We start from the raw sequence: 9,503 nt of genomic DNA, 5'->3' as shown, positions 1-9,503 counted from the left end.
GATGGCACCCATGCAAACATAGCAAGTTTCGTTAACAGGTTTCAGACTTAGCAGAAAACAGAGCATGGCATTAACAGAATTATGAAGGCATCTTTGTGAGCTCGAATCACTCATCACAAAGCAATGCATGACAAAAAAAGCATACCTACAACAAGATGCCATGTTTATAAACCTAACCATGGCAAGAGAAAGTTCATAGCATCTATGGATCAACTACAACAACTTTGGCAAAATTGCATATCATGTTAACAATCTGCCAGGATTATTTTATAGCCAAAGTAGAACAAGAGTAAGACATTCTAGGGCACTCCATAATTGCAAATAGGGGCATGGATGGATAGAGCACAACTATATCTACAAAACATCCTTAATGAACATGCCCAAAAGAAGCATGGATCTCTCTCTAGACACATGGATACATGGCAACAAAATAACAGCAGTCACAGACTTACCAAAATTCTAAGTCCCTGAAAACAGAAACATCACGAAGCCTAGTTTGCATCCTTGTGCTAGTCATCACAAAGATCACCAAAATGCATGGCATACACCCCTGTAAAGATGGCATGGCATAGATCAAATCACCTGTATAGCTCATGCCCATAAGATGCACACATCAATTGCAACAAAAATAACAAATCACCAAGTTCTGATAAGTAACAGCAGTAAACAACACATAGCACTCTTGCACCAGAGATTCGGGCATCAAGATGGACTCAAACGAGCATGGCACAATGGAACAAAATGAAGATCATCTCGAGACGAACATTTCGACATATTACACGCACGAAACGGAGCAGTATGCACAGAGTTATGATGCAATGAACAGAGCCACATATTGCAAAAAACCTCGATCTGGATCTGGCGCTCGCCGGAGCTGCGGAAGGAGGAGGGAGACGGCGGCCGGCGAGGAGAAGAGGGAGAGGCGCGCGGTCACCGGAGTCGGGGCGGAGGAGCACGGGCGGAGGCGGGTCCGACCGGCGACCGGACGGACGGCGGCCACCGGCGAAGGCGGCGAGGCGGCGACCGGGCGGCGGGGTCGGGCGCGGGCGGCGGCGGGCGAGGTGACGGGCCGCGGGGGGGGGGGGGGGGGCGATCCGGGCCTCGGCGGGCCGCGGTCAGCGGCCGGCGGCGCTGCCACGTGGCAGGCTGGGGTTGGCGCGGGCGCGGCGGCGGGTTCGTCCGGCGGCGGCGGACGTGTCCGGTAGCGGCGGAGGGCGATTTTGCTAGGGTTAGGGGTGGTTTTACCCGAAATTTCAGGGAAGGGGACTAATTTATAGGTAGAGGGAGCTAGGAGACTCCAAATGGAGTGCGGTTTTGGCCCACACGATCGTGATCGAACGACCGAGAGCATGGAGGGGACTTAGATGGGTTATTGATCTGTTTGGAGGGGGGTTTTGCTGCAACACACAAAAGGACTTTGCGGTTACCCGGTTAACCGTTGGAGCATCAAACGACCTCCAAATGGAACGAAACATGACAGGTGGTCTACCGGTGGTGTACCACGGCCACTTGACAAACCTCGGTCCATTCCGAGAACGTTTAACACCCGCTCACGAAAAGAAACAAGAGGGGTGCGCCGGTGCATGTGGGAGTGTCGGTGCAAAACGGACAACGGGGAAAATGCTCGGATGCATGAGACGAACACATATGCAAATGAAATGCGCATGATGACATGATATGAGATGCATGACATGAACAAAATGCAAAACGAAAAAGAAAACCCGACCACGAAAGGAATATCATAACACATAGCCGAAAATGGCAAGAGTTGGAGTTACAAATAAGGAAAGTTACATCCGGGGTGTTACAATATAGCCACCCAGTTACGTTGTGACGTTTGGTACACCCAAAGCATTCCTACGGTATCCGGGAGTTGCACAATCTCATGGTCTAAGGAAATGATACTTGACATTAGAAAAGCTTCTAGCAAACGAACTGCACGATCTTGTGTTATGCTTAGGATTGGGTCTTGTCCATCACATCATTCTCCTAATGATGTGATCCCGTTATCAATGACATCGAATGTCCATGGTCAGGAAACCATAACCATCTATTGATCAACGAGCTAGTCAACTAGAGGCTCACTAGGGACATGCTGTGGTCTATGTATTCACACATGTATTACGGTTTCCAGTTAATACAATTATAGCATGAACAATAGACAATTATCATGAACAAGGAAATACAATAATAACCATTTTATTATTGCCTCTAGGGCATATTTCCAACAGTCTCCCGCTTGCACTAGAGTCAATAATCTAGTTCACATCACTATGTGATTGTAATGAATCCAACACCGATGGGGTTTGATAATATCTCGCTTGTGAGAGAGGTTATTAGTCAACGGGTCTGAACCTTTCAGATCCGTGTGTGCTTTAGAAATCTCTATGTCATCTTGTAGATGCAGCTACCATACTCTACTTGGAGCTATTCCAAGTAACTGCTCTACTATACGAATCCGGTTTACTACTCAGAGTCATCCGGATTAGTGTCAAAGTTTGCATCGACGTAACCCTTTACGACGAACTCTTTTACCACCTCCATAATCGAGAAAATTCCTTAGTCCACTAGTTACTCAGGATAGTTTGACCGTTGTCATGTGATCCATTCCTGGATCACTCTTGTACCCCTTGATTGACTCATGGCAAGGCACACTTCAGGTGCGGTACACAACATAGCATACTGTAGAGCCTACGTCTAAAGTATAGGGGACGACCTTCGTCCTTGATCTCTCTTCTGCCGTGGTCAGATCTTGAGTCTCACTCAATGCTCTTCACCTTATAACACAGCCAAGGACTCCTTCGTTGCTGATCTATTTGAACTCCTTCAAAATCTTGTCACGGTATGTATTCATTTGAAAGTACTATTAAGCGTTTTTGATCTATCCTTATAGATCTTGATGCTCAATGTTCAAGTAGCTTAATCCAGGTTTTCCATTGAAAAACACTTTTCAAATAACCCTATATGCTTTCCAGAAATTCTACATCATTTCTGATCAACAATATGTCAACAACATATACTCATCAGAAATTCTATAGTGCTCCCACTCACTTCTTTGGAAATACAAGTTTCTCATAAACTTTGTATAAACCCAAAATCTTTGATCATCTCATCAAAGCATATATTCCAACTCCGAGATGCTTACTCCAGTCCTTAGAAGGATTGCTGGAGCTTTGCATACTTGTTAGCATCTTTTAGGATTGACAAAAACCTTCTGGTTGTATCACATACAACCTTTCCTCAAGAAAATTGTCGAGGAAACAATGTTTTGACATCCTATCTGCAAGATTTCATAAATAATGCAGTAACTGCTAATACAATTCCAACATACTCTTAGCATCGCTACGAGTGAGAAAGTCTCACCATAGTTAACTCCTTGAACTTGTCGGAAAACATCTTAACGACAAGTCGAGCTTTCTTAATGGTGATACTTACCATCATTGTCCGTCTTCCTTTTAAAATCCATCTGTACCCAATAGCCTTACGACCATCAAGTAGTTCTTCCAAAGTCTATACTTTGTTTTCACACATGGATCCTCTCGGATTTTATGGCCTCGAGCCATTTGTCGGAATCCGGGCCCACCATCGCTTCTCCATAGCTCGTAGGTGTTGTCTAGCAACATGACCTCCAAGACAGGATTACGTACCACTCTGAAATAGTACGCATCCTTGTCGACCTACGAGGTTTGGTAGTGACTTGATCCCAAGTTTCATGATCACTATCATCAGCTTCCACTTCAATTGGTGTAGGCGCTATAGAAACAACTTCCTGTGCCCTGCTACACACTGGTTGAAGTGACGGTTCAATAACCTCATCAAGTCTCCACCATCCTCCCACCCAATTCTTTCGAGAGAAACTTTTCCTCGAGAAAGGACCCGTTTCTAGAAACAATCACTTTTGCTTCCGGATACGAAATAGGAGGTATACACAACTGTTTTGGGTGTCCTATGAAGATGCATTTATCCGCTTTGGGTTCGAGCTTATCAGGCTAAACCCTTTTCACATAAGCGTCGCAGCCCCAAACTTTTAAAAAATGACAGCTTAGGTTTCTCTAAACCATAGTTCATACGGTGTCATCTCAACGGAATTACGAGGTGCCCTATTTAAAGTGAATGCGGTTGTCTCTAATGCCAACCCATAAATATTAGTGGTAATTCGATAAGAGACATCATGGTTTGCACCACATCCAATAGGGTGCAGCTATGATGTTTGGACACACCATCACACTATGGTGTTCCAGGCGGCATTAGTTGTGAAACAATTTCCACAATGTCTTAGTTGTGTACCAAACACGTAAATCAGATATTCATCTCTATGATCATATCATAGACATTTTATCTTCTTGTCACGACGATCTTCAACTTCACTCTGAAATTACTTGAACCTTTCAATAATCCAGACTTGTGTTTCATCAAGTAAATATACTTAGAATCTACTCAAATCATCTGTGAAGTAAGAGCATAACGATATTCACTGCGTGCCTCGGCACTCATTGGATTGCACACATCAAATGTATTACTTCCAACAAGTTGCTCTCTTGTTTCATCTCACTGAAAACAGGGCCTTTCAGTCATGTTGCCCATGTGGTATGATTTGCATGTCTCAAGTGATTCAAAATCAAGTGAGTTCAAACGATCCATCTGCATGGAGTTTCTTCATGCGTATAAACCAATAGACATGGTTCGCATGTCTCAAACTTTTCAAAAAAACGAGTGAGTCCAAAGATCCATCAACATGGAGCTTCTTCATGCGTTTTATACCAATATGACTCAAATGGCAGTGCCACAAGTATGTGGTACTATCATTACTATCTTATATCTTTTGGCATGAACATGTGTATCACTACGATCGAGATTCAATAAACCATTCACTTTAGGTGCAAGACCATTGAAGGTATTATTCAAATAAACAGAGTAACCATTATTCTCCTTAAATGAATAATTGTATTGCGATAAACATAATCCAATCATGTCTATGCTCAACGCAAACACCAAATAACAATTAATTAGGTTTAACACCAATCTCGATGGTAGAGGGAGCATGTGATGCTTGATCACATCAACCTTGGAAACACTTCCAACACATATCGTCATCTCACCTTCAGCTAGTCTCTGTTTATTCCGTAGCTTTTGATTTCGAGATACTAACACTTAGCAATCGAACCGATATTTTAATACCCTGGTGCTACTAGGAGTACCAGTAAAGTACACATTATCATGTATATCCAATATACTTGTATCGGCCTTGCCAGCCTTCTCATCTACCAAGTATCTAGGGTAGTTCTGCTTTAGTGACTGTTCCCCTTATTTCAGAAGCACTTAGTCTCGGGTTTGGGTTCAACCTTGGGTTTCTTCACTAGAGCAGCAACTGATTTGCCGTTTCATGAAGTATCCCTTTCTTGCCCTTGCCCTTCTTGAAACTAGTGGTTTTACTAACCATCAACAATTGATGCTCCTATTTGATTTCTACTTTTGCGGTGTCAAGAATAGCTCAAGTATCATCATATCTATACCTGATATGTTATAGTTCATCACGAAGCTCTAGCAGCTTGGTGGCAGTGACTTTGGAGAACCATCACTATCTCATCTGGAAGATTAACTCCCACTCGATTCAAGCGATTGTAGTACTCATACAATCTGAGCACATGCTCAATGATTGAGCTTTTCTCCTTAGTTTGCAGGCTTAAGAAACTTGTCAGAGGTCTCATACCTCTTGACGTGGGCACTAGCCTGAAATCCCAATTTCAGTCCTTGGAACATCTCATATGTTCTGCGATGTTTCAAAAACGTCTTTGGTGCCTGAATTCTAAACCATTTAGCATTACGCACTGAACTATCATGTAGTCATCAAAACATGTATGTCAGATGTTTGCAACATCCACAACCGACGCTCGAGGTTCAGCACGCTGAGCGGTGCATTAAGGAAATAATCCTTCTGCACAGCAATGAGGACAATCCTCAGTTTACGGACCCAGTCCGCATAATTGCTACTGTCAACTCTCAACTAAATTTTCTCTAGGAACATATCAAAAACAGTAGAACCAAAGCGTGAGCTATGACATAATTTGCAAAGACCTTTTGACTATGTTCATGATAATTAAGTTCATCTAATCAAATTATTTAATGAACTCCCACTCAGATAGACATCCCTCTAGTCATCTAAGTGATACATGATCCGAGTCAACTAGGCCGTGTCCGATCATCACGTGAGACGGACTAGTCATCATCAGTGAACATCTTCATGTTGATCATATCCACTATACGACTCATATTCGACCTTTCGGTCTCTTGTGTTCCAAGGCCATGTCTGTACATGCTAGGCTCGTCAAGTCAACCTAAGTGTTTTGCATGTGTAAATCTGGCTTACACCCGTTGTATGCGAACGTTAGAATCTATCACACCCGATCATCACGTGGTGCTTTCAAACAACGAACTTTCACAACGGTGCACAGTTAGGGGGAACACTTTCTTGAAATTTTATGAGGGATCATCTTATTTATGCTACCGTCGTTCTAAGCAAATAAGATGTAAACATGACAAACATCACATGCAAATCATAGAGTGACATGATATGGCCAATATCATCTCGCGCCTTTGAACTTCATCTTTGAGGCACGGCATGATCACCTTCGTCACCGGCATGACACCATGATCTCCATCATCGTGTCTTCATGAAGTTGTCTCGCCAACTATTACTTCTACTACTATGGCTAACGGTTAGCAATAAAGTAAAGTAATTACATGGCGTTGTCAATGACATGCAGGTCATACAATAAATTAAGACAACTCCTATGGCTCCTGCCGGTTGTCATACTCATCGACATGCAAGTCGTGATTCCTATTAGAAGAACATGATCAATTTCATACATCACATCTATACCTATACTAATCACAGACTTCCTAAAAATTCCCACGTTAATTAGTAATTATGAACCGTTTATCTTGTGGGACCAAATTATAATGGTGTAGATCAACTCATCTAATCCTCGGCCTCCATCAGTTAGCCCATGTAAAAAAACATCAATTAGCCCTAGACGCTGGATGCAACAAGCCTCTCCTGAATCCATCTAATCCCTAGCCGCCTGATGAGGCAACCATGTCTCTCAATCCTTCTCTCACGCAGTCTCCAAAAGACTCCTCCACGCCTCTCCGCCCATGTGTGTCGAGCGATCCCTCCTCTTCCCCCGTGTCTTCTCTGCCGCAGCTCCTCCGCCACTTCATGTCGCCCATCGTGACTTCTGCCATCATCGACTTCGAAGTCCCATCTGGTGCTGCAATTCATCTAAGGAGTAAGGGTTCAATCAAATTCCCATCCAATCTATCTTCAACCCCTCATGCTGACCACGTTATGTTCATACCTTCGCTGCTTCCAGGAAGAGAAGCACGGATCCAGCAGCAATACTTAATTCAAACTTTGGTTTTGAGTGGATGACGGGTGATCTGACCCCAAGGCGCAAACCCTGTTCGATTTCATCTCCGGTCAATCCTACGCCCCACCATAGGCAAGTAACCACGTCTCACTAGATCCCCCACTGTTCTCGATGAATTCGTCCAAGAGATCCCAATAATTTTTCTTTATCCGTGATGTCTGATGAAGAGAAAATAAACTATTTTGTACATGTTTCCCATCACAGCGCTTACCAGATTTTGAAATATTGGGATTGAAGAAGAATGGGCTAGGTAAGATAGTCTGCAACAACCTGCAGTAAACTAGCGTTGTGTATACATATAGAAATCAATTACTGTCACCCAGTTTCGTTTGATATTTATAGAAGCTTTATAGATGTTCTCCAGATTTAGATTCTTAGTGTTGTTTCTTCCAATATGTGCTAGCTTAGATTATCTGCGTGTTTAACAAATAATTCTTCTCTCCGTGATTAAGAAAAGTGGATGATGCCTTTTTGACAAATCATATTTTGTTGTACTTTTGATATTTAATATATTTACCAACCTGTCGTTTTCTTAAAATTATATCTAATAGAGAGTGTATAATATTTCCTTGATAGATTTGTAAGATTTTGGTATTTTTGGCTGTGCAAAAATTTATCTTCATGTATGTCTTATTGAGTTACAGATGTTTCTGTTTATGGTTCATATGTTGTATTTGGAAACTGATTATCTTTTTAATACAAAACATTCATATTAAATTTTCCTGCAATTGTAACCATGGTACAGTATTCAGATATCATAGGCTCATAGCTGCCACTTACTACAGAAAATATGGTAAGGAATTTCCAGCTACAATTTCAGAGTGCCCTCACAGTGATTTTTCATGTTTTTACAATGTGTTGGATAGTGATAATGGTCAGAATATTGGCGGCTAAATATGTTCTCTTTAAATTAGTAGATTAGTGTTATTCGATTATGTGTAGCAGAACACGCATGCCACTAGATCTACTTCGTCAAACAGTACTCTGAAGTGTGCACTAGCATCTAACAGAAAGAATCTGTGAGGAAACTTGCACAATAGCCTAACATTGTATGCAGATGACAAGTAGGATTTAAATCTTTATCTCAAATCCTTAAATGGTTTTAGCTACTGTGAATTCCAGTATGGTCGCTTACTGATCACACATGTATTGCTTCAGCAAATGGAAGTATGACATGAGTCCTGACTTCTGCATGTAAGGAATTGATTCACCTGTTGATAGGTTTCTAGCTCCTTGGATTTATATTCGTGTTGCAACCAAATTACACTATTATTTTCTTGATGTTTCCTATCTCTTTTCGTAACATACTATGCATCTTATCTTCATTAATATGAACAATTAGGTAAAAATCATCTGTCTTGAAACCAGCCTCGAACTCCATGGTTTTCCATGGCACGACAATCTATAACTGGATCAATGTATCAAAAGGCATGGCATGGGCTTGGATGGATATCGTGGAGGCATCAGATGGTCGGAGTGCTCGACAAGGGGTGGCTGCATGGCTAGCAATTAGCAAGTAATCTATAATTTCTTTGTTATTATATTTTTGATTTGTTCTATATAGTACTTGATTCATGTTTCCCGCTTTCCACTGTTTGTAATATGAATCAAGCTCCTCACGTATATATGTTTCTTGCATATTTTTCTTAAGTATAATATGAATCAAACTCCTCAAATAGAAAACTTGGACATCCTCCTGCAGTTATAGCATACCCTGCTGCAAGTTTCATGTTTAGTATGATATTTTTTTCCTATTTGTGCAGTCGTCTATATTCTCCTTGACCTTAGTATTATTTGGAAGGGAGAGAGGAAGAAAGGTAGATGACCCAGCATCCAGCGGCCACCCTACAGGACATGGAAAACACAATACTAGGTATTCTGCTGGAAGTTTTCAGCACGATAAAAAACACTATTGTCTATTCAATCCCAAATAGATCCTAACAACCCAGGTGTCATAGAGACAACAAGACGTTGGATGAGTAGTGATTCTTCTATGCAAAGATAAATATAGGCCATGTTTCGAATAATAATATCAAAAGGAATACACATTGCGATGTTACATGTATCAATCCC

General features: G+C 41.8%; 1 long non-coding RNA gene across 1 annotated transcript; it reads left to right on the top strand.

The window, feature by feature from the left end:
• The first annotated feature begins 6,453 nt into the window (after positions 1–6,453).
• LOC120976882 (uncharacterized) lies at positions 6,454–9,113 on the top strand. The gene is made up of 3 exons (XR_012204200.1): positions 6,454–7,289; positions 7,374–7,502; positions 7,635–9,113. It is a non-coding gene; the product is annotated as an uncharacterized lncRNA (long non-coding RNA).
• Positions 9,114–9,503: the final 390 nt, after the last annotated feature.

The sequence above is a fragment of the Aegilops tauschii genome, chromosome 1 (assembly GCF_002575655.3).
Source record: "Aegilops tauschii subsp. strangulata cultivar AL8/78 chromosome 1, Aet v6.0, whole genome shotgun sequence".
Classification (NCBI taxonomy): Eukaryota; Viridiplantae; Streptophyta; class Magnoliopsida; order Poales; family Poaceae; genus Aegilops; species Aegilops tauschii.
This window is presented reverse-complemented; position numbering and strand designations above follow the sequence as displayed.